Raw genomic sequence first — 25,343 nt, 5'->3', positions numbered from 1 at the left:
TCAGGACTCACACTTGCCTGTCATCACAACTTTAATCATCTATCTGCCTGGTACATCCTTCCTCCATTTTTTTAACCTGTAAATATTTCACCCATTTTTCAAATGTCATTTCTCCTAGGAAGCCTCATCTTTTCTCCACCCCAAATAGGAAGTGAGCAATTTCTCCTTTGAATCCACTGTAGTTTGTTTATACCTCAATTACAATATGCATAATATATTGTCTTTTATTATAGTTCCTGGCTCATTTGACTGATATGTGCCCAATGGCAAACTCTTTAAGGTAAAGATTGTGCCTCATTTTATGATTTCTTCAGCACCAAGTTTAAGATTTTATGCAGAATAACTTTTTAATTCACCTAGTTGAACTAAATCAGTAAGTCTAGCTCCTAATAAGATGATTGATTATAAGCATTCTTACTCCTTGGGAATCTTATCAAAAAGAATTTTTTTATTTTCTATTCAATTGCCAAAAAATGGAATTATAATTATGTTTCTGGTCTTTATATGTGCATTGTACTCCATTTGCATTACTTCTACAATAACTAGGTAACCTTCCTGGTCTTAGATATATAACCCATAAGATATATGTTCACTATTGTATTTTGCTTAACCAAGCAGGATTGAATATGATTCTTTCTTTTCTTTGTTTTGTAAAGTTAGTCTATCCTTGATTTTATAGGTCTTCATTTCCTAACATCTGTACTTTATGAATAAGAAAATTCTTACAAGGAGGTGAGAGTGGTTTCTTATTTTTTAAAAAACTGCTATTTTGAGAGCAGCTCACAAGTAATAATACAAGAAGTATTTTTGGTCTTCCACCTGCAGAGACTACTACACCACTGTGGGTTTTAAAGAGATCAAAATCTCAACTGAGTTAAGAGCTTTTAATTCTTTTTATCACTTTGCTGTTAAAACTATACTTAGTGGTAAGAAAAATAATTATTATTTTTATTAGATTTGGATTAATTGATAAATATGTGATAAGTGCATGGCTTTTAAAGATTACAAATGTTTTATGGGACCCATAGATTCCTAGACCTGTGTCAAAAACTAGACCATGGATGGCAATTAAAGATGGTGATGATCAATGACATAAAGATATAAATGCAAATGAAGTTGGCAATATTTATATTCTAAAACCACCTTAAAGCCCCTGCTATGTCATACTTCCTCTAATGAGGGAGCTTAACAAATAAACACTGACCTTTGTATTCAATTGCCCTCTGAAATGAAAGCAAAGAAAAAGTTTGCTATTCCTCATAAACTAATTTTCTACCTTTTTATCAAATTCAGAATATAGTTTCCCTTTCTGTTTTGCTTCCAGGGAAATCAGAGTTAACTGAGATTGAGCTCCTATTTTTCAGGCCTGAAAATTCATGTAATCCAGATGTTGAGGAACTAACTCATATCATGGTAATTTTAAACCACAGGGATTTAAAGGTCACTTGGTCTAACATTCCCACTCAAATCTGAAATCCCTCTACAGCTTCTCTGACACGTGGCCATTTTAGCTGCACTTGAATGTTTCTAGTATATACAAGTTATGATTTCATGAAGGAGTTCTTCCCCCAGGGTTAGTTCTAAAATTCAGAAAGCTTACAACGTACTGAAATTTACTTTTTTCTTTAACTTCCCATTAGTTCTGCCCTCCAGAGCTATACTTGATTAAAAAAAAAAAAATCCCCCTTTCACATGACTTTCCTCTTTGAATATTTAATTTAAACTGCCTTGCCTTTCCTTAGATTTCACTCCTAGCTCTGCTACTTGCTAGCTGTGAGATCCTGGGAAACTTACTCAATGTCTTTGAGCCTCAGTGTTTCCCTCTGTAACATGGAGATAACAATAGGATCCACTTCATAGGGTTATCTTAAGGATTTTAGGAGAAAAAAAAACTTGTAAAAGTGCTTAAAACATTGTCAGTAACCCTGTGACTATCTTAAAGATCTTTTTTCCTCAAATATGTTCTCTCAGTGGCTTATATGGGAAGCCCTCTTTCTCTCAGTTCATTTGCATTCCTCCATTTTTGTTATTGTTCAAATTGCTCTTTCACAGTGCTTTTTCCACCTCCATGGCAAATAATTAGAATGTGACAGTGATGCTGCCAGATCTGCATAGTTCTAATGAGCCCTGCCAAATGCACTCAAGTCCCACTTGTCTCCCTGTTGAGGTCTACCTTCTCTGCAGGCCAGAGTTAGCACAGTGTCAAAGAAAACCATGTTGGTGATTGCCTACTTCTCTCTTCGAAACTCCTGTTCCTTCATTCTAACCTTTGATCCCCATGCAGAGATGTAAAATCTGGGCTGCCATGTATACCCTTTCTCATTCAGCTTCTCCCAGGTCTAGCCAAAAATAAATAAATAAATAAACTTACCTGCTCTGTGTTCTTTTTCATCAGTGCCCTCATCTGACCTGGTATTGGCCATCTAGTCGTGCAAACCAATTGTGCTCTTCAGCTAATAGAAACTCATGGCTTAATTTTTCACCCTTCCAAGAAACAAACAAAAAAATGTTAATTTTAGGCCAAACTTAGAACCTTGACACATCCTTGAAATGACTTTAAGTCTTTGATAACACGTGATTTCTTTTTCCTTTGCTGTAAGTATCTTAATAAGTGCGTGTGTATGTGTGTGTGCGTGCACGCGCATGCGTACACACAGAGCATTGCAACCTCCTACACCCATTAACAATAAGTGGTATCTTCTTTAGGAAGGCAACAGTGTCAATCTCAGGTAATTGGAAGAGGGTGGCATGAGGTGGGCCTCTCAATAAGAAATCTTGTGACATACCTTAATAAGGGTGTCTTCCTCCAAAATACTTGCATTATCTATGGCTTAGTTCAACCCTAAATACAAATTTATTCATGATCCCATGCTATGAACATACTTACACATAAGAGATATTTCACAAATGCTGTTTTTTGGAGACAAATATTCACAAATGCTGTCTTTGGGGGATGAATATTTACTATCAGCACTTGACTTTTTAAAAACTTAAGAAATTAACATAAAAAGATAAAGAGAAGATTTTCAAGTGCCTTAGGGCTAGGTGTTGTGAGATTCTCTTTCCACAGTATTTTCTTAATGCTGTCTTAATGCCAGATTTCAAAATGAATCATCCAAGAAAACTAAAAAGACCCTATAACAGATTTTTCAATCAAAGTCAACAGAAGCATAACTTTCCTGAATATTTCATGTATCCACCAAAACAGAAAATGGCTGCAATTTCTCTAAAAGTTAGGCTATTCTCTGAACATATCCCCTCAATCTTTCCCATTTAGAAGTTGTCCACACTAAATATGTGTTCACTCTTTGAGTATGAACTTATAGTTAACATGTTCAAATTGATTCTGCTCACTCTGTTTGCTGGCTTTTCTTAGAAACATCTTCTACTGACTTGTTTTCTACTTTCAGAGAGGTGGCAAATTTCAGGAAGCCTATATTATAAAAATTTAATTGGAATAAAGTGAAAAAATAAATCAGCGACTCAAAGGGCTGTTTCAGCTATTAAACCAGACACTTTAGGTCTTCCGTGCCATTCACCATAAAGTCACCATCTAAGTTGATCAAGTTGATTAAGAAGTTGATGATGACTAAGCCGTCAGTAAAGTTCATCTTATATTTTCACAAACATCCAACTTTTTCACTTATAAAACAAGAAATAACAGATTATTTTTCTACAAAAATAGTTACAGAAACAACACAGACATGTCATGAACAAAAGACATTAATGAGATTTCTTTTGTAGAAATTGGCAGCTGGGAGGGAGAAGTGGATAGGAAGGCACGAGCCAATAATAATATTGAATTGCAGTCAACCAGTTAACTAGTTAACCGGGCTTGCAATGTGATACCCTAGGTTGCAAGAATGTTTCTTAAAGTATACCCCCAAAATCACACATCCTTAAATATTTTCATTTTTAGGGAGATTAAAGCACTTTTTGAATCAATATTCTACAAATCCTAAAATGTGCCATCATTTTGATGACTATAACAGAGTTTCCCTAAGATATACATTGTCTTGCTGTCTGGAAGCCTCTCTCTACCTCAACATTTCCTTTCTTTTCTTTTTTGAGACCCATATCATGAGGCTCTGAACAGTTATGCTCCATTCTCAGGGTCAGCCCCAAGCTAGTGAGACCTTACCTCTGACAAGAGTTCACATATTGGTAGTGACTTGCACTGCAGCTTTTTTTTTTTTCAATCCTTGACAGGTAATGTATGGGAAATATCTTTGGACTGAAAGTCAGCTGTCTTGAGAGTAATATCCACTACACCACTTATTCACTGTTTGATTTTGGGAAAATCACTGAACTTCACATTATCTTCATAAGTGTTTAATGAGAATAACACTTTGCACAAAATCCAGTAAGTAATTATTTAGGGGCTGTTAAAACCAGACATGATCTTGGAGGCTGCACTCCTCTAAATGAGACCTTGTCTCTGCCCTTGAGATGTTCAGGGTTTGGAAGGAGAGACAGGCATTTGAATTGGCAAGGAGAATACGGGGCAATAAGTGCCAAGCAGGGGGAGGCCCCAGTGACCTTCCTGCAAAAGTGAACATTTCTCAGCATTACTGATAAAGGATATCCCTGGCACTGAAGCTTGTAGCAAAACAGATACAAAGATACGTCAGTCAACATAAAGTCAAAATGTATGCAAGGCCAAAAAGTAAGATGAAAATGGTTTGATTATGGCTGCTAGAAGGGTATCCTAGATACATAGCTGCATTTGAATCAATAAAAATGTATTCAAAATTGTGTGCGTGTTCAATTTTGGAGCTGGAGTCCTTAACTTTCATAAAATTATAAAAACAATAATTGAATGACCCCGAAAGGCTAGGAATCAATGCTTTCTAAGGTAGATACACTTTCAGGGAATTATAAGTGAAATGCTTGGTTGAAAGTGTATGTTTGTGTGTGTGTATGTGTGTATAAATACATGCACACGTCATCTTCTGCTACCAATTTACATGCTCCAAAAAATGTTCGTGTTTCTGTACTTACTATTGTAAGACGTCAAATATGGTAAATGTCTGTGCTCTATGGAGTTGCTGAAAGTGTTTTTTGAGAGCTCCAAGTTAAATAATACGTAGCTCCCTTTCAAAACACACACAAAAAATTTGTTTGTATAATCACTATCTCAACGAGGAAGAGAAGTGAAATCTTATAAATTACTCACTTAAATGAATATATTATAAGGTGGCTATATTGGAGATGTCCAACAAACTTTTATCTTTAAAGGAAATATGCAAAGAAAAAATAGTGTCTTTTTTTCTATTACTGATTTAATGTTGTTCTCAAGCCAAACACTGCTGGATATCCAGAGGAAAAAATATTAAGTTTTCCAAGTAAAAGTGTTAAGTTTCTTCTGATCTAAGAGAGTAGTTATACAAGGTTTGCATTTTTTAGAGGGAAGAGTGAAATATATAGAAATTAAAGTGGTATGATACCCGGATTTGCTTTAAAATATTTTCACAAGAATGATAAGGTGAGGGGGTGGGGGAGGGGAGGGCAGGGCAAGGCAGAACGGGGGAGGGCATAGGAGAAAAAGAAAGAAATAGAAACAAAAAGAGGTTTTTCATAACGATTTTGCAGCCAGAAAATGAGTGTTGTGAAAATCACCATTAAATCAAAGCCAAAACGAGAAAGAAATGACTCATATCAACATCATCATTACTAGACATATAGATGAGGGCAAGGTCCGCCACTACTGGCCATCTGACCTACAAGTGCGGGGTGATCAACAAAAGAACCATTGAAAAGTCTGAAAAGGAGGCTGCTGAGATGGGAGAGAGCTCCTTCAAGTATCTCAGATTTTAGATGAGTGAAACAACCAATTATTGGTGTTAACAAAATGGATTCCAGTGAGCCACCCTACAGCCAGAAAAGATGTGAGGGAATCATTAAGGAAGTCAGCATGTACATTACAAAAATTGGCTACAACCCTGACACAGTAGCATGTATGCCAGTTTCTGGTTGGAATGGTGAGAACGTGCTGGAGCCAAGTGCTAATATGCTTTGGTTCAAAGGACAAAAAGTCACCAGTAAAGATGGTAATGCCAGTGGAACCATGCTGCTTGAAACTCTGCAATGCATCCTACCAACAACTCATCCAACTGACACAGAATTCGTGGTATTGGTACTGTTTCTGTGGGCTGAGTGGAGACTGGGGTTCCCAAACCCGGCACAGTGCTCACCTTTGCTCCAGTCGACGTTACAACTGAAGTAAAGTCTGTTGAAATGCATCATGAAGTTTCGAGTGAAGCTCTTCCTGGGGACAATGTGGGCCTCAACGCCAAGAACATATCTGTCAAAAATGTCTCTCATGGCAACGTTGCTGGTGACAGCAAAAATGACCCATCAGTGGGAGCAACTAGCTTCACTGGTCAGGTGATTATCCTCCACCATCCAGGCCAAATCAATGGTGGCTATGCCGCTATTCTGGATTGTCACACAGTTCACATTGCTTGCAATTTTGCTGAGTTGAGGGAAAAGATTGATCACCATTCTGGTAAGAAGCTGGAAGATGGCCCTACGTTCTTGAAATCGGGTGAAGCTGTTGTCCCTGAAATTGTTTCTGGCAAGCCCAGGTGGGTCGAGAGCTTCTCTGACTGTCCTTCGTGTCATTTTACTGTTTGTCATATGAAAGACAATTGCTGTGGGTGTCATCAAAGCAGTGGACAAGAGGGCTGCTGGAGGAAGTGAGGTCACCAAGTCTGCCCAGAAAGCTCAGAAGGCTAAATGGATATTATCCCTACTGCCTGACACCTCAGTCTTAATCAGTGGTGGAAGAACGGTCTCAGAACTTTCTTTCAACTAGCCATTTAAGTTTAATAGTAAAAGACCCGTTAATGATAACAATGCCTTGTAAAACCTTCAGAAGGAGAATGTTTTGTGAACCATTTTGGTTTTTTTTTCATGTGGCAGTTTTAAGTTATTAGTTTTCAAAATCAGAACATTTTAATAGAAAAAACTTAACCAAAAATCTGTCACAGAATTTTGAGACCCATTAAGGCAAAGTTTAATGAGGAAAAAAAGAAACAGAAAAAGAAAGATAGGTGATGTGTCCATGGCAGTATCTTGATGATTCTAGAATCAGAATACATGGCAGTTCATTACACTATTTTCTTTAATGTTTTGATGTTTGAAACCTTTATTAAATAATTTTTCTTTAAAAGAGTCTGAGCAGAAAATTATTTATTTAAAGTAAATGCTCAGTCTTTCACAGTTCTTTCCTCCTCTGGCATCTGGGCATATGAGGGAGTTTATGGGAAATTTTTGTGCTGAGGGACAGGGGCTTTCACTCCACACCCTCAGGCCTGTGTGTGCTACCTTTCGGGATTTGGGGATTTTGCTTATATCCACGGCTAGGTGGCCTACCAGGGTCACATTGTGTCCGGAATTGGTTCCTTCCCGTGGGTTCTTGGTCTCACTGACTTCAAGAATGAAGCCGTGGACCCTCGCGGTGAGTGTTACAGTTCTTAGAGATAGTGTGTCCAGAGTTTGTTCCTTCAGATATTCAGATGTGTCCGAAGTTTCTTCCTTCTGGTGGGTTCATGGTCTTGCTGACTTCAGGAGTGAAGCCGCAGACCTTTGCAGTGGGTGTTACAGCTCTTAAAGGTGGCGCCTCCGGAGTTGTTTGTTCCTCCCGGTGGTCTCGCGGTCTCACTGACTTCAGGAGTGAAGCCGCAGACCTTCGCAGTGAGTGTTACAGCTCTTAAAGGTGGCGCGTCCGGAGTTGTTCCTTTCCAGCCAGTGGGTTCGTGGTCTCGCTGACTTCAGGAGTGAAGCTGCAGATCTTCCCGGTGAGTGTTACAGCTCATAAAGATAGTGCAGACCCAAAGAGGGAGCAGCAGCAAAATTTTTTGTCACAAACAAAAGAACAAAGTTTCCACATTGAGAAGGAGACCGGAGTGGGTTGCCACTGGGGGGTGGCCAGCTTTTATTCTCTGATTTGGCCCAGCCCATGTCCTGCTGATTGGTCCATTTTACAGAGCGCTCATTGGTCCATTTTACAGAGTGCTGATTGATCCATTTTACAGAGTGCTGATTGGTGCGTCTTTACAGAGTGCTGATTGGTGCGTTTACAATCGTTTAGCTAGACACAGAGCACTGATTGGTGCATTTACAATCCTTTAGCTACACACAAAAGTTCTCCAAGTCCCCACCAGACCCAGAAGCCCAGCTGGCTTCACCTCTCAACATCTCAGATGACTTGTTTTGGTGCTGCTAAGTTGTTGCTAGTTGGTCTGGCTCATTGGGCTCTCATGGTGGCACTCGTTGTTGTCCTCAGCCATTTGCCACCAGAAGGAAAATCTCTCCACTCTTCATCCCGACCTTAGGTCTTAACCACTTCACGTGTCTTACCATCATCTCTACACCTCCATGCCCAACACACACACACACACATACACACACACACTCGTGGGGGTTGGGATAGCAGAGGGAATCTCTGAATGCCTTGCATGTCCGGGTTGGCCACAAGGCACCAGGAACCTCAAGTTTATGCCTCAAAAGCTACTTCTGCTAATACTGCATTACAGCCCTAAATCATGATGTCTTACTCAAGTAAATGTGTAGGTTGCTCTGGAGGATCTGCCAGGGAAAGCAGATCACCAGCCCCGACACCCTCAGCTTTCCCAATATGCATCTGGATTTGCTATGGCAGCCCCCTCCCCAGCTCCAATGCCACAATATTCAACCCAAGAAAAGCCACAAGCAAAGACACTACCATTCTCTCTACTTCAAATCATTTATTTAAAAATACATACTGTATTATCTGACTTTGATTCTAAATATGGAAATTTGCAGAACCCAAATATTGCCCCCAATCCTTAGCCCAGGTACATCATTTTGGGTAAGTCAGAACCTGAGTGAAAAGATAACTGCATAATTTTAAGACTTCCAGTCCCAAGTTCATCCTTCTTTCTATAGTACCTTCCTAAGCATGTCTTTACTAATTTTTTTATCATACTCCAATCCATATTTAATTAACAATGGAGCGAAATGATATTCACAGGTGTTTTCTATGTCATAGCCACACTGATCTAAGTTCAGTAACCCTGGAATTAGAGATAGGGATAAGATATTACATCAGCAATGAGAAGCACCATGAATGAAAATAGATGCTTATTCACTGCAAAGGAATAATGATGCCTCTGCACCTCTGCACTCTGAAATAAAAATGGTTACTAGAAAAATGTTTTTATTTTGTACTTAAGCAGAGAACAAATTAGGTGTAAGTCCTAAATAGAAGAAATCACCAAGGATCCTTTGCATTTCAAGTAAGTTCTTTTTTTGTAGGTACATAGTCATGTAAATTATACATAAACATATATTGCTGAATTAATTTTATTTGAATTCCAGGTGGGCTATCTTTGGCTATTTTAAATTATCTTGGAAAACTTTGGAAATAACACCAGATTTGACAAAGGAATTCAACTTCAATGTATTATCTTTGTATGTCTTCTCAAATTAGCAAAACTTATTTTCCTCAATGTATCTTAATATATAGTTTAAGGCCTTCAGAACTAAACAATTTCAGCTATACAAAATTCTATGTTTAGTAAATTTGAGTCATGTACCATAAAAGATCAGTGTAAGTTCCGTTTTATCCTTGCACATGATGTATTTTCCACAAAGTTTAGCAACTGAAAGTAAAAGAAAGCTTATCTGCTGTGTTATTGTTGGTTGTGTTGGTTGTTATTTGGCTGTATCCACAGATCACGGGTTTGCCAATTTTTCATTTTCTATGAGCCCTATCTTCCAATGGCCTTCTGAAACTTTATTTCAAGATCTGTTTTCAAGATACACTCAGGAATGCACTGGTTCCGTATTTCATAGCTCATCACTGAATTCCTAAAGATTACAGTATAGAATCTTGAATTCCCTGGAATTTTCTATACCCCACTGAGTTCCATACCTACTGGATTGACTTGCACTCTTATTGTCTTGAAAATATATTAATAGGAGTTTTATATTTTTAAGTCCATTAAACATTCAGATGTCTGCACTCAGAATCTACACCATCTCTTTTTTGATCACTGGTCCAAGGATATAACTTTTATTGGGTCAGCAACTCTCCACAGCTCTTCCTATAGTGTTTCTTACCTCAGAAAATGGCAGTGTTGTGCTCCCAGTAGCTCAGTCCGAAAACCTTAGAGACAGCCTCCACTCTTCTCCTTCACTCATACTCCACTTCCAGTCCATGAGTTTTATTTTCAAATATACTTCAAATCTAATCACTGTTTACTACCTTCACTACTCCCATCTTGGTCTAAGTCAGCATCACTGCCTTGTTAGATTAGTTTCCTAATAGGTCTTCATGCTTCCACCTTGAATACCCTTCCATCACTCCCAACACACACACACACACACGCACACACACACACTACACCACCGTCAAAACGATACTATAAAATACCTTTACTTATTTATGTAGCACACACTTCCATGGCATTAGTTTGTGCCAGGAACTGCTCAAAACACTTTACAAATACTAACTATTTTAGTACTTATTCTAATCCTATGTAGCAGGGACCATGATTATCCCACTTTATAGGAAAGAAAACAGAGGCACAGAGAAAATAATAATAATTTGCCCAAAGTCACCCAGCTAACAGGTCAGAAAACCAGGACTCAACCCCAGCAGCCTTAGCTCCAGACTGCATTCACTCAGAGCATGTCATTGTCCTGCCTGAGAAAACCCATCATCTTCACATCTCACACAGAGTGAAAGCCTGAGTCTCCAAAGGGCTTACTAGAGTCTACATATCACTGGTCTACCTTAGACAGACCATGCAGTCTCCCATCTCAGGGTCTTTGATCCTTCCCTCTGCCAAGAACACTCATCTTCCATGTATACATTTGTCTCGCCCTCTCTCTTCCTTCAGATTCCTGAGCAAAGACCGGTGAAGACTTCCTAAATTCACACCTATGCCTTGCCAAACTTCTTTACTCTGCTTTGTTTTTCTCCGGAGCACTTATTACTGCCTAAATATATGCATTTGTCTGTTTGCTTTTGTCTACCTCCTCCCCTTGAAGATGTAAGCTCTGTGAGGCAAGGGCTTTGTCCTTTGTTCCCTGCTGCATCTCCAGTGCCTAGAATGTAGGAGGCCCTCAATTACCATCTGTTGGACAACTTAAGAATTATTGAACGAATCACAAAGATCAATGTGTAGAAGAAACATTTGTGAAAGAGGAAGTAGGCAATTTTGACTTCACTCTTTCTGCCCTGCCACTTTGACCCCAGTGCTATTTAGCCTGACATTTTAACCCTGCTGTTTGCTTTTTGCTTCAACACGACCCACGATAAAGTGATTCAACATATATAGATGATTAGATTTGTAATTCCATAAGCCAACCCTGGATATAAAGTAATCCTAAAATGTTTGTGGAAGATCGTTCCCAGTTTTCTTATGGTTTTGATAAAATTTAAATATAACACTTTAAATCATGTACAACCATAGTACAACTCCGATGAAAAGCAATATGGAGAGTTCTCAAAGAACCAAAAATAGAAGTACCATTCAATCCAGAATCCCACCACTGCATATCTACCCGAAAGAAATAAAAAATCATTTCTCCAAAAAGACACCTACACTCACATTTTTACCACAGCACTACTATTCATAATAGCAAAGATATGGAATCAACCTAAGTGTCCATCAAAGAATGACTGGATTTAAAAAAGTGATATATATATATACACACACACGTATATATACACACACATCATGAAATACCACTCAGCCATAAAATATGTCTTTTGCAACAACATGGATGGAACTGGAGACCATTATTCTAAGTGAAATAACTCCAACAGAAAGTCAAATACTACATGTTCTCCCTTATAAGTGGGAGCTAAACAGCTAAACATGGACATAGACAGTGAAATAGACACGGGAAATGCAGAAGGGTAGGAGGATGGGACAGGGTTGGGATGAGAAATTACCTAATGTGTACAATGTACACTATTTGGGTGATGGTCACAGCGAAAGCTCAGACTTAACCACTACACAATATGTCCATGTAACCAAACTGTACTTGTATCCCCTAAAATCTATTTAAAGAAACAAATCACATATAATTAATATTATTAGTAAAAATAATCAACCCAAATATTCTACTCATGGGAAAACTTTTTATAGTTTAAAACTGACAAAACCTGTATTTCATCAATATAATTGATACCATGGAAGACGGTGGATCTCCCCAGGGCGGAGCCCTGGAATCATCGTCCTCCTCCAGCCACCCAAGCTCCTCTGGCACCCGTGAGAGTCCTCCTTTGGCCATTGCCAGCCCGGGGCCTCCCAGGTGATGAGGGCCAAGCACCCTCTGGCAGGAGCCACGCAGCAGTGACTTCCAGACCCTTCGGGGCAGCGGACTGGCTCACACTGCAGGTGCTTCCTAATCCTTTGGTGAAAACTGCAACACAAGAAGCCCGCAAATAAGCCCAAGGGTCATAACTCTTTGGCTTTACACAAAGTCATTATGGTGGACAGTGGCAGTGTGGGCAAGTCCGCTCTGACTCTATGTGTCCAGAGTTGGTTCCTTCCAGCGGGTTCCTGGTATCTCTGACTTCAAGAATGAAGCTGCCAACCTTCTTGGTGAGTGTTACAGCTCTTAAAGGTGGCACAGATCTGAAGAATGAGCAGCAGCAAGATTTATTGTGAAGAGCAAAAGAACAAAACTTCCACAGCATGGAAGACAACCCAATTGGGTTGCCACTGCTGGTTGGGGTGGCCAGCTTTTATTCCCTTATTTGTCCCCTCCCATGCCCTGCTGATTGGTCCATTTTACAGAATGCTGATTGGTCCATTTTACAGAGTGCTGATTGGTCCATTTTACAGAGCACTGATTGGCACATTTTACAAACCTCTATCTAGCTACAGAGCACTGATTGGTGCATTTTACAAACCTCTTGTAAGACAGAAAAGTTCTCCAAATCCACACTGGACCCAGGAAGTCCAGCTGGCTTCACCTCTCACCTACAGTTCATGCAGGATGAGTTTGTGGAGGAATATGAGCCTACCAAAGCAGATAGCTATCGGAAGAAGTGAGCTCGGGATGGGGAGGAAGTACAGATCTATATGGTAGATACAGCTGGGCAGGAGGACCACACCGCAATTAAAGACAACTACTTCCACTGTGACTTCTCTATTACAGAAATGGAATCCTTTGCAGTTACAGTTGACTTTAAGGAGCAGATTTAAGAGTAAAAGAAGATGAGAATATTCCATTTCTACTGGTTGGTAACAAATCAGATTTAGAAGATAAAAGGCAGGTTTCTATAGAAGAGGCAAAAAACAGAGCTAACTAGTGGAATGTTAACTATGTGGAAACGTCTGCTGAAACACGAGCTAACGTTGACAAGGTATTTTTTGACTTAATGAGATAAATTCGAGTGAGAAAGATGGGAGAAGACAAAGAAAAGAGTGGAAAAACAAGAGGAAAAGTTTAGCCAACTCAATCAGAGAAAGATGCTGCATTTTATAATCAAATCCCAAACTCCTTTCTTATCTTGACTATACTAATAAATATAACTTATAAGCATTGCCACTGAAGGCTCAACTGACTGAAATTACTTTAACATTTTGGAAATTGTTGTATATCACTGAAAGCATGAATTGGAACTGCAATGAAATTCAAATTTACTTAAAAAAGAAATTAATGTGGCTTCACCAAGAAACAAAGTTCAACTTATTTAGTAATTGCCAACAATTATCATGACCCTGAATGTAGCATGGGAGCTTGTGTTTCTGGGGCAGTCTTTCTGGAAATATTAAAGAGGTGAGATGGGGGTGAGGAGAGGGAGGAAAGAGGACTTCCTCTGGTGTTTTATTATAAAGCTTACATTTTATATCATATTAAAATATCTTGGTCTTCTACTGCCTTGAAAAATGATGATTGTGAACATGATAGTTAAACTGTACCACTTTTTTAAACCATTGTTATGCAAAATTTAGAGGAAAAAGTTATTGGCATGGTTGTTGCATATAGTTAAACTGAGAGTAATTCATCTGTGAATCTGCTTTAATTACCTGGTGATTAAAGTGGTGTAAACTTGTACATGGAAATTTTTGAATATGCCTTAATTTAGAAACAGAAAAATACCCGGTTATATCATTCTGGGTGTGTTCTTACTGACACCAGGGGTCCACTGCCTCATGTGTCCTGGTGAGAAAATATATGCCCAGCGTGGAGTACAGCTTTTGTATAGAAGATTCTTGAGAAGTAACTGCCTGCTAGGAGTGTGTCCAAATTTAAAATATGTGCCATACTCTGGTTCTTGAAAATAAGATTCCAGAGCTCTTTGATCGCTTTTAATAAACTTCAAGTTCATTTAAAATGAAGGGCCAGCATATACTTGTAAGATCATTTTCAACTGCAAGGATTCAGCACCAGTTATGTTTGAATGAACCCTCTTTTTCTTTAAGATGCTGGTCCCTGGAAATCACTTTCTGCCAGTGGTGAGCATGTAAGTGTTAAGTTTTTGATCTCCTGGGAGCAGGGCACAGGAAGAAAATGTCAATAATGCTAATGCATTTTGCACTATTGAATGAAGAACACTGTGCTACATTTTCAGAAGTTAACATCAAGCAGTCAAACCTGGGTACGATGCAGAAAACATGTTTGGCACACACTGACCAAACATCAGGCTGTGTCACCATGGTGTGGTGTTCCTGCCAGAAGAATTCTAGCACGCTATTTGGGGACATAATTTCAGTGGGAAATATGCCGCTGTCCGATATTTATTTCCTCTTTGCAGTGGAACTAGGACAGTTGATTCAACAGAGTATTTTTTTTCCTTTTGCTCAGTCTTGATTTAAACAGTTCAAAGATGTGTTCAGGCATTCCAGGTAACAGGTGTGTATGTAAAGTTAAAAATAGACTTTCTAGGAACTCACTCCTTAGATATTACATCCAGTTTCTCGTGTTAAATATTTGTCCTTAAAGGGTTTGAGAGGTACATCTTTCATTTTGTATTTCTCATAGGCCACGTCATGTGCAGAATTCAAGTTACCAGTGTAACACTGGCCAGCAGGCCCAGCAATCTCCATGTGCACTCATTACAGTCTTGTTTAACCAGAGGTCCTAACCACTAACATTGTGACTTTGCTTTGAGACCTTTCCCTTCCTGGGTACTGAGGTGCTATGAAGCCAACTGACAAAGATGCATCGTGTGTCTTAGGCTGATGCCACTACCTGATTTGTTTAGTTGCAATTTGAGCCATTTAAAGACCAATAAACTTCTTTTTAAAATATATATATTTAAATTAAATAATATATATATAATTTACACCCACAAGAATAGAGCAAGTAATAAGTATACTTTATACAAATAGTCAAAAAAAATAAAGTTAATAGTTAAACCCATACATTTTAGTCACCTCGAAATATTTATGGGCCAGGCACAGTGGCTCATGCCTGTAATCCCAGCACTTTGGGAGGCCAAGGTGGGTGGATCACCTGAGGTCGGGAGTTCAAGACCAGCCTGACCAACATGGCAAAACCCCGTCTCTACTAAAAATACAAAATTAGCCAGGCGTTGTGGTGCATGCCTGTAATCCCAGCTACTCAGGAGGCTGAGGCAGGAGAATTGCTTGAACCAGGGAGGCAGAGGCTGCAATGAGCTGAGATTGAGCCATTGCACTCCAGTCTGCACAATAAAGAGTGAAACTCCATCTCAAAAAAATATATATATACATATATAGAGATAGATATAGATATAGATATGTGTGTGTATATCCAGATGATAGATAGATGATAGATAGATAGATAGATAGATAGATAGATAGATGATAGATAGATAGATAGATAGATGATAGATAGATAGACAGATTACATAGCTTTTATTGTTCCAGGCACTGTTTTAAAAGCTTTTATAAAAAAGTAACTGATTTACTCTCATAAAATATTTTGTGAGTTAGATGCTAATGCTAATATGATCCTTTTTCACAGATGAAAAGGAAACAGAGAAGTTAAGTAACTTGCCCCAAGTGACATGGTAAGCAGTGACAAAGCCAGAGTTGGAACTCATCAGTCTCGTTCTAGAGTCTGTTTGATGCTCTGCCTTCTTTCTAATAATCCTTTATTATTGATTAGAAAATTACAAATTTACATCTTCTTATCAGAATTTAGATCTGCAGAATTTAGCACAACCAAGTTAAATGTGTTAGAATGAGATCATGTTTTTTGCAGGAATGTGGGTGGAGCTGGAGGCCATTACCCTTAGCAAACTAACACAGGAATAGAAAACCAAACACCACAGGTTCTCACTTTCAGGCAGGAGCTGAATGATGAGAACACATGGACACAGGGAGGGGAACAACACACACTGGGGCCTCTGGGAGGATAGAGGGTGGAAGGAGAGCGAGAATCAGGAAAAATAACTATTGGGTGCTAGGCTTAGTACCTGGGTGATGAAATAATCCATACAACAAACCCCCATGACACAGTTTACCTATGTAACAAACCTGCACATGTACTCCTGAACTCAAAAGTTTAAAAAAGAGAAATAATCGCCACAAAAGAAAACTCACAATGGCAAAAGCTCAGTTAGCACAGTTTGATATGAACTATGATCTAATAATTTCCAGAATTTCCAGTAATTTCCACCAAAAAAGTTGATGGCAGCGAAAACAACTTCTGAAAACTAAAATTAAAAATTTTTTTAAATTAAGGGACAAAAAGATGCCATGCAAAATAGTTGTCAAAGAGTGAAACAGGTTTCATGGAGTTTGCTTTTATATACCAGCCAAGATGGACTCAGTAATGGTATGGTAACGGATAGCAACCACACTTTAGTCTTTCTGTGATTTGAAGTGAAAGGCTCATTGATTTTTATTGAAAGTCTCAAAGAGAAGGTAATGTGACAGACATGTAGCATGAATGTCATTGTTTGTGGTGTCAAGCATCTCATATTTCACCGGCCACAGCAAGTCACATGCCCAGGTCTCCCTTTAGGCAAGTTGTGCCATGCCCTGAATACTCAGAAATAGGAGAGCCACTTATTAACAAGCAGTTAGTTCAATCAAAATTCATCAGCATGTGGTTCCCAGATAAATATACAAAATTAGCGCTCTGATTACAAGGAAGACAGAGCAGCAGGAAATGTCTGTAGGGCAGCCAACCAACATTTTCTGCCACCATAAATGTTGGCAATAATAAACTTCATGACAAAGCCAGCATTCATTAAGAGCTCAGAAAATGCCAGGCACTGTGTTTCTTATACGTTTTCTTATTTAATTCCCAAGTCCTACAAGGGAAGCACATTATTGTCTATGTTATGGAAAGGAAAACTGAAGAACGAAGAGTAAAACACTTTTGCAGATCTGGTAAATGTTGAAGCTGAGACAAGAACCTAAGCAGTCCGATTAATACCCCCTCTTAGAACTACTCCCTCATTGTGCTTCCCTTCTGAATTGCACAATTCAGAGCATAGAGCACTTTATCTCTGGATATTGCAGGCTTTGCAATAGTATTCATCTGTGGATCTTGAGTGCAAAATAAAATTTGACCCTGGTGGTTTAGCTATAACTGGAAAGGACAACTTCCATGACATTTTCTCATAAAGGCTGTTGCCAACATCATCGAGAACAGCATGTGCTCTTCCAGATTACAGTGATAAGAAGGTTGATGTTGCTGAGAGCCGCAAGTCCTGATGAAGCAGCACTTCTCTAGGAGAGGGACATTTCCGCTGGCCTCCGTTGAATCCTGTGCATTGGCTTCTTAGGGAGGAACTGGCTGAAACTGCTGGAAAACCACATCCATGGGATTCATGCTGTCGGAAATGCTGTCAACAGGAAATGGTCAACAAATTGCCCTAAACCCACGGAGCTTGTAGAGGGGTACTGCTGCCGTTCTGTCTGGACATAGCCATGCTGTCTACTCACTTGAAGACTGTAAGACCCCTTCCATTCTAAGGCAGGAGTAATTGAAGAAAAAGGGAATCTCTACCTAAATAAGTTGTATTCAAATTATTCATCTACACCTGGGAATTTACGCCAATCATACCAAAATAAAATATAGCTAGTACAATGACTGGTGTCTGTTGAGCTGTAAATCTCTTCAACAGGTGCTTGTTGTTATGGGCTGGGAGACACTGATGATAATGCCTTTGAGCCATGAACCCCCTCCAACACACACACACACACACACACACACACACACACACACACACACACCACGGCTTCCTTATCTTGCCCTAAGTTTTTTTCAAATCAATTGGATCTCTTTCAATACTCTACACCCTCCTTTGATGCTTTCTTTCATCCTTGGGGTACACAAGGGCTCTGTGAGGAGGCCTTCAGGGCTTTTAGTCCAGGCTCTTCATCATCCCGTGGCTGGTCTGCTATTTCAACCCCATGATAATCAAGGGATTCTAACAGGCTTCTGGTCTCCCCTGGCTATGCAACAGGTAGGATACTCTAGGATACAACACATCCATTCCTTTCTGTTTGGGGAGTGGGGAGGACAGGGAGGACTGGGCAGGATTTGGGTTTCTCCCACTAACTCTTACATCACCATATGTTGTGTTGATTTGGGCATAATCTCCACGCCTTGCTACCTTCAAGATTTTGTATTCTGATAGTCAAAGCCAAGCATTTGAACTTTAAAACATGTTATCTGTCTTAAGCACTTGGCTTTTAAGACTTCTGTCTTTGCTATGAGTTTTAAAACCCATCCATCAATCCATCTAACGTCCCCTTTCTAAGTAGTACCTGCTCTCCCTTTCAGAGCAATGTACAAAGAAAATTTTATGGTGGGGGAAATGTAATGGGTTCAAAGCTGCCCAGCAGAGGAGCAGGAAGGAGGTGTCGAGAACTCTGAAAAATGGATCTCAACATACTGTTTGTTAGATCTACTTTCTGGAATGTTGTTTCCTCCTATTTTGAGATTATGCTAATTTATGTTGCATTTAGTATATGCCAGCAACTTCCACGACTTTAACCTTCAGTCCTCACAGAAACATTACGAGTTGAAGCTTTTATCTTCTTTCACTGATAAGAAAAGGGAGTCTTAGAGACATTCATTAACTTGACGAAGTTCACAAAGGTAGTAGGTGGTGGAACCAGGCACTGTGTTAGTCCGTGAATGTACGTAGATTAATGATACAAAGATGACTGCATCAACTGGTGTAGGCATCAAACATGTAAATGAATCTTGGCAGCACATTTGGCTGGGACTATTATTGAGGTTTACACACATAGGATGGCCTTTTAACTTAGGGTTATGGAAGACTTCCTACAGAGATTCACACCTGAGTTGATTCATAAAGGATAAGCAGAAAAGTTAGACAAGTGAAAAAAAAAAAAAAAAAAAAAAGAGGAAGGGAAAGAAAGGGTATTTCAGGGCCTAGGAATAACATGAACAAAAGAAGCACAAGGGCAAGCTGAAATAGAATGTTTTGCTCCCTGTTTTAGGCTATTTCTCCAGTTACCTTCAAGTGACCCAAAATTTCATACCTTATAACAATAGTTATCCTGCTCATAAACCTGCAATTTAGACAGGACCTGGTGGGAATAATTCATCTATGCCCTGTCTGGCATCATCTGGGATAGCTCAAAGGCTGGGACTAAATCAACTAAAGGCTCGTTTACATGTAAGTTGACATTGGCAGCAGGCTGAGGCCCAAGCTGGGTCTGTGGGCTGATAATCCTACACAGTCCTGGATAGCTCATGTGGCTGGGCTTTCTCACAGCATGTCGGCTGGGTTGCAAAAATGAGCATCCCGAGAGATAATAAACCATGTGGAAGCCGTAATGCATTTTAAAATTTATTTTATTTTTATTAATACATAATATTTGTACATATTTATGGGGTGTATGCAATATTTTGTTACAAAAGTAAAATGTGTAATGATTAAGTCAGGGTATTTAGGATATCCATCCCACGAGCATTTACCATTTCTATGCACTGAGAACATTTGAGGTCCTCACTTCTAACTATTTTGAAATGTACAATACATTCATAACACATTTTTGACTTAGCCTTATAAGTTATGCAGTGTCACTTCCACCATATTCAATTTGTTGAAACAGCCGCAAAATGCACCCAATTTCAAGGATAAGAGAAAAGCCTTCAATCCCGAGAGGGCATAGCAGTGTTTTGGAAAAGCATGTAGACCTGGAAATATGGTTGTGGTCATTTTTCAAATATACAATATAGTATAACTCTAAACTTAAAAGAATAATATAACATGCAAATAGAGCCACTTTCCATAGCTACTGTGTCTTTCTTGATCTAATCACACTATTAGCTGCATGAGATCATTGATTGATTCATTGCTTACTAAGAGGGGTTACTAGCTAAAAGCCAAGAAAAGAATTTAAATCATATGCCAGGCATCAGCATGAATTATCCATACAGTAGGCTAAGCACAGGAAATCCTGTCATCACTGCACAAAATGCTTGCTGTGTTTTCTTGGCCACATGGCAAATAACCATTCATAAACTTTCTGTAAAAAAGACTGATCTAGAAATTGTGTCAGAAGGCCTTGAATGTATTCATGCAATTGAAAGACCATTTCAAGCCATTTGTCCCAGCCACCACAGGGACCTCTTTTACTAAAGGCAGTGTTAATAAATCTTGACCAAAACTTTCTAATGATTTTGCAGAGCCATTTCAGTAAAGGTCCTTATTATTTGTGGAAATATCTTCAAAATGACTTGAATCTTTTACTTCATCTCCAGGTCCAACAATCATAGCTCCATGCCATTTAATGGTAACAGATTGTAAAATGCTACATCTTACAAGGCCCAAAATGCAAATGGCTCCACACTGCAGGTCATGTCAATGACCTGAAAAGTTGCTACGCCTGGGCAACTTGGAGGGACACCAAAATGATTAGAACCATCTTTTCTAGAGTCATTTAACTCTAAATCCTCAGCTTCTTAGTCACTGCCTCTCCCCTCTGTGGGCTCATCAGAGACCCAGTAAAGAAGCAATGATTCTTCTCTGTCTCCCACAGTGATGAGAATAGACATGATGGAGAGCAAATGAGGACATAAGCCCTTTTACCACAGAATTTACATTCTAGAAGGAGTGACAGATGTTACACAATTACATAAGTATGAAATATAAATGAAAAGGGATAAATGCTGTGATGCAAAAGCTCCTGGTTCTATGAGAGTGTATTGTAAAGAAACTGACGCACACAGAGAGACAAGTAAGGGGAGAAAGAGTGGAGCAAGAGGGAATGGAGACAGAACAACTCAGGCAAGAGCCTGAAGCAGGAGGCACATGATGAGTTAAAGGAACTGAAAGAAGAAAATGGCATAGCACCAGGATACTTGGACCTGTGGCCCTAGATGACATGGGGGGCCCTTGTCTTGAGAACAATGAAAGGCCATTCACAAGGTTTAAGCCTCCAGATATTTTAATTCCTTCCATTCAGGAGCATGTCTTCGTCAACTAGAGATAGCCATGTCAGGGTAGCCCAGTCATTTTCTTGTGTTCACCTTACTGGTCTTCTGCTATAGTTTGTTACGTGGACACTGTATCGGTTGTCCACTTTCTGTAGTGTATGTGTTCTGCCTAATATGACTCTTCCTTTCTCCTGGATCTATACACCGCTGACACTTCATCTTCCTAAAGTGCAATTTTCATCACATCACTCTCCTCAGAAACTTTCAGAGGCAAATTCAGGATGGAAGGTAAATTCAAGCAATCCTCTGTTTTTTCTGTTCCTATACCGTCTGTCACCCTCACCAGCAGCTCTACTCTTCCCAGAATGAATCTTCTACTTCACTCAAATTCAGTATTTTTTTCCCACCATCACACAAATGCTCATGGCATGCCTCCTTCTTGAAATGATCTTGCTTTCTTCCTACCCTACTCTTACTCATCCATTAGAACAGTACCCGAGTCCCATGTCTCTGGAAGCTTCCACAGCCAGTGCAGTTTACATTTATTTCTCTCTCCGGATCTGAGAGCTCTTGTTACCTCTGTTCTTCATATTTGTAACTGGTCATAAATGAATGCACACTCTTGTGATATTCTGTAACTATTTAGATAAGTTTATCACGCCTCCATCAAGGACACAAGATTTTTGTTATCAGAAGCCACATGTTCTGTATTACTCATAGCTCTTAGTTGAAGGGTAAACTTCAGGGAAGAGGACAGGAGTCATTCAAGGATCTACACATAAACACTGTAGAATGAGCCATTCTATTTCATGAGCAACAATGACATCTAGTGGCTACCAGGTTGCATAGCTTCTTCTGACTTTAATAACTGGACAAGGCATTTAGAAAGAGAATATTACACAATATTTAATGAACCCAAGTTATTCCCACCAACTACACTGCTTATGAAGGTATTTCAAATATGGATTTATGTGTTCTGGCTGCCCAAAGCCTTCCCCCATCCTCCCGTGGTCCAACGACCCACAAACTGCTGGTAAGAGGTCCCCGCGTGTGCTCCCTGCAAACCGCAACTTCCCTTTCCCGTAGGAAGATCACCAGAAATTTTCATGGAGATTATGCGATTTTCAACTGTCTGCTTCCTGTGAAGATAGAGGTTTATGTGGATAAATATTTATTTTGGAAATAAAGTATGTAATTGAGTAGGAAACTTGAGATGATAAATATGATAACCAGAGTAGAAACGCACTTGAAAGCCAAATGAGAGAAAGTCAGTGTGGCGTAGAGGAAGTTTGTGGGCTTTGGCTTCTGAGGGACTTGGGATCGGATGCCAGGTCTTCCCATAAAGTCACGTGATCGTTATGACAGACTGACGTCTCTGGGGAGCCATCTTCGCATCCCAAACGTTGAAGGTGACATACATACAGCCTACCTGGCAGCTTTGGGAAGGATTCGATACAATCTTATATAGTAAGATTCTGGCCTGGAGTAGGTAGCCCATAAATAATAGCTATTCCTGTGGTTTTACATTTTACTGGAAATAATTGTCCTCCTCTTTCCAATTTGATATTTTTTAAAATCGAAAACCTGGTTTTTTATCTGAAATTGTCAATAACTCATTCTGATCTTCATTTAAATTACCTCATTGCTTCTGATTTCAGATGTTTATGCTGGAAAATAATGAGGTTGAGGAAAATATCTCAAATCTCTGAAAATGACGTAGGAATTCTAATCTGCCATAGACTCAAAATCTGAATAATAATGAAGGGTGTAGAAGAACTGGAGCAGACTATAATTATTGTTATATATAGCAGTTGAAAAAGTAACCCTTTTAACTCAAAGAACCTGGCTTTGTGGAGGGAGAAAACAGGCCTAGGAATAAATATGTAAACAAATGTATGGCAAGAAAATATTGTGAAGTACTGATTTGTGTGGCCCCCTGTGGGCAGCATGGGAATCCACAATCACCCTTATAAAATATTTCCTTAGAAAACATCATCTTGGCCTTCTAAGCTTTACCTGAACGTAAGGTAAAGGAAGAGCTTGTTTCAAAAGTTTACTTTTTTGCTTATTATTTGGAATGTAGCAAAAATTTTTCTTATATTATTATTGTATACAATGGCTTATTTCACAGCCAATCCCACAGATTAATGCCAAAGACAGGCTTCGATTATATAACTCCACAAATAGGACTGGTATAGGTAGCAAAAATGGACAGTGATGTTCCTTTGGGAATACAGAATAATAGAATTCCTGGGCTAGAAGAAATTTGAGATCTCCTTTCTAAATTCTAAGTGAGTAGATAGAAAACACACCTTCTCCCAGTTTCAGCTCTGATGTGGGAGCAAATAATCCTGTCCCCACTTAAGACAAATTCAACCTTCTTCCTCTCCTTCTCAGTATTACAACAGAAACCACAGGAGGGTGGGGGGAAGATGGACAGAAAACCTGCCTCTAATTCTCACTCTTCCATTGTCGGTGGGGTGGGGGGCCATGAGGAGTGTTAGTCATCCCAAAATCTCAGGGGTGAAAACAACCCAGATCTATTCCACGCTCACATTAATGACCATTGCAGTTTGGCTGCATCTCTATTCTAATACTTCCTTCTGGGATTCAGGCTGAAGAAGTAGCTACTAATAAGGACATGCTATTCTGATGGCAGAGGGAAAAAAAATTAATGGACAGATGAGATGACTCTTGAAGTTTCTGCTTAGAAATGACACAGGCCTCTTCCACTCACATTCATCAGTCAAGGCAAGTTACAAAGCTAAGCCAGAGGTCAATGGGAGCGTAAGTATACTACTCGCAATGGAAGGGGCTCCAGAGAGGGTATAGTAAGGAGGGGCAGCAAAAAATTTGGACAAATAATGAAATATGCCACATTTATCAAATATAAGCAGAGTGCTTAAGATTACTTAGTCCTCAAACTCAACCAAAAATCAGATATAATAACCCTTTCCAGCCTAGTCTCAGGTTTGCTGTAAAGTCAAGCCTATGATTATGTCAAAGATGACCACTTTCAGAGATTCTGTCCCATAGGTATCATGTGGAACCCTGGTGTCTGTATTGTTTAAATGCTCCAGGATTGAGAGGCTCTCTGGTTAAGTTCTGGTCAATGGTTTCCAAACCTAGCCACTCAGAACCCAGAAAGCTCTTAGAAAATGCACACTTCTCGGCCTTATCCCAAAGATTCTGATTCAGTAGGGCTTGGTTAGAGTTCCAGATTCTGTATTTTAAAAAGATCCCCAGGAGATTCTGATGTAAAACTACATAGGGAATCCCTATGCTATAGGATTCTTTTTAGCAGCAAAATTCTGTAACTTATAGTCAGTAACTTCCCCCCTCCCCCCCTCTTTTTGTTGTTTTTGGAGGGAGGAGGGGTGTTCTTTGGTGAGCAGGCCTGTGCAAACTTAACCACAAAGTCCACCAAGCTGAGAGGCCAAAGAGGCTGACATATCTGGTTTCTCAGGCAGAAACATTTAATGGGGGCTTATGAACAGACGCCATGTCACAGGCAGCTGAGAGACAAGATGCTGGATTCCCACCCATACTGTTAGCACTGAGACTCAGGGCTTATATAGCATAGCAAAAGAATGTGTACGACAATCAAAGTCAATCTCCTCAATTAGCAAGAATCAGAATGGCAAGAATTTGGTTAAGGACAGAATTTATGGTAAGTATGTCTTTAGGATAATATCAAGGTTGTTTTAACCTAAAGGCAGGATTTACAGTAAGTACAGGAAAATAGAAATCTTTAGGCATTCCCAGAAGTCAACGTGGCGGATTAGCAGCCAAGATGGAGTCCCTTTAGCCTCCACAGAGGGATTTTTGTTGCTTTGCTTGTGCAACTTTATATTTGAAACTTTACTATTTGTATCCCAATCTAATACAAATTTAGATGGCTGATTTTACCAGGGAAAAGGAGTAGGTACTGACTTGCTCATAAGGAAGCCAAGGACAATTTTCTCCACGAGAGA

At 39.4% G+C, this 25,343-nt stretch overlaps 2 pseudogenes; both read left to right on the top strand.

Annotated features, from left to right (window-relative positions):
* The first annotated feature begins 5,827 nt into the window (after positions 1 to 5,827).
* LOC116810772 (elongation factor 1-alpha 1-like) lies at positions 5,828 to 6,817 on the top strand (annotated as a pseudogene).
* Positions 6,818 to 8,794: 1,977 nt separating this feature from the next.
* LOC116810770 (ras-related protein Ral-A-like) lies at positions 8,795 to 13,494 on the top strand (annotated as a pseudogene).
* The last annotated feature ends 11,849 nt before the right edge of the window (positions 13,495 to 25,343 follow it).

This window comes from Hylobates moloch, unplaced genomic scaffold, assembly GCF_009828535.3.
Source record: "Hylobates moloch isolate HMO894 unplaced genomic scaffold, HMol_V3 SCAFFOLD_1, whole genome shotgun sequence".
NCBI lineage: Eukaryota > Metazoa > Chordata > Mammalia > Primates > Hylobatidae > Hylobates > Hylobates moloch.
This window is presented reverse-complemented; position numbering and strand designations above follow the sequence as displayed.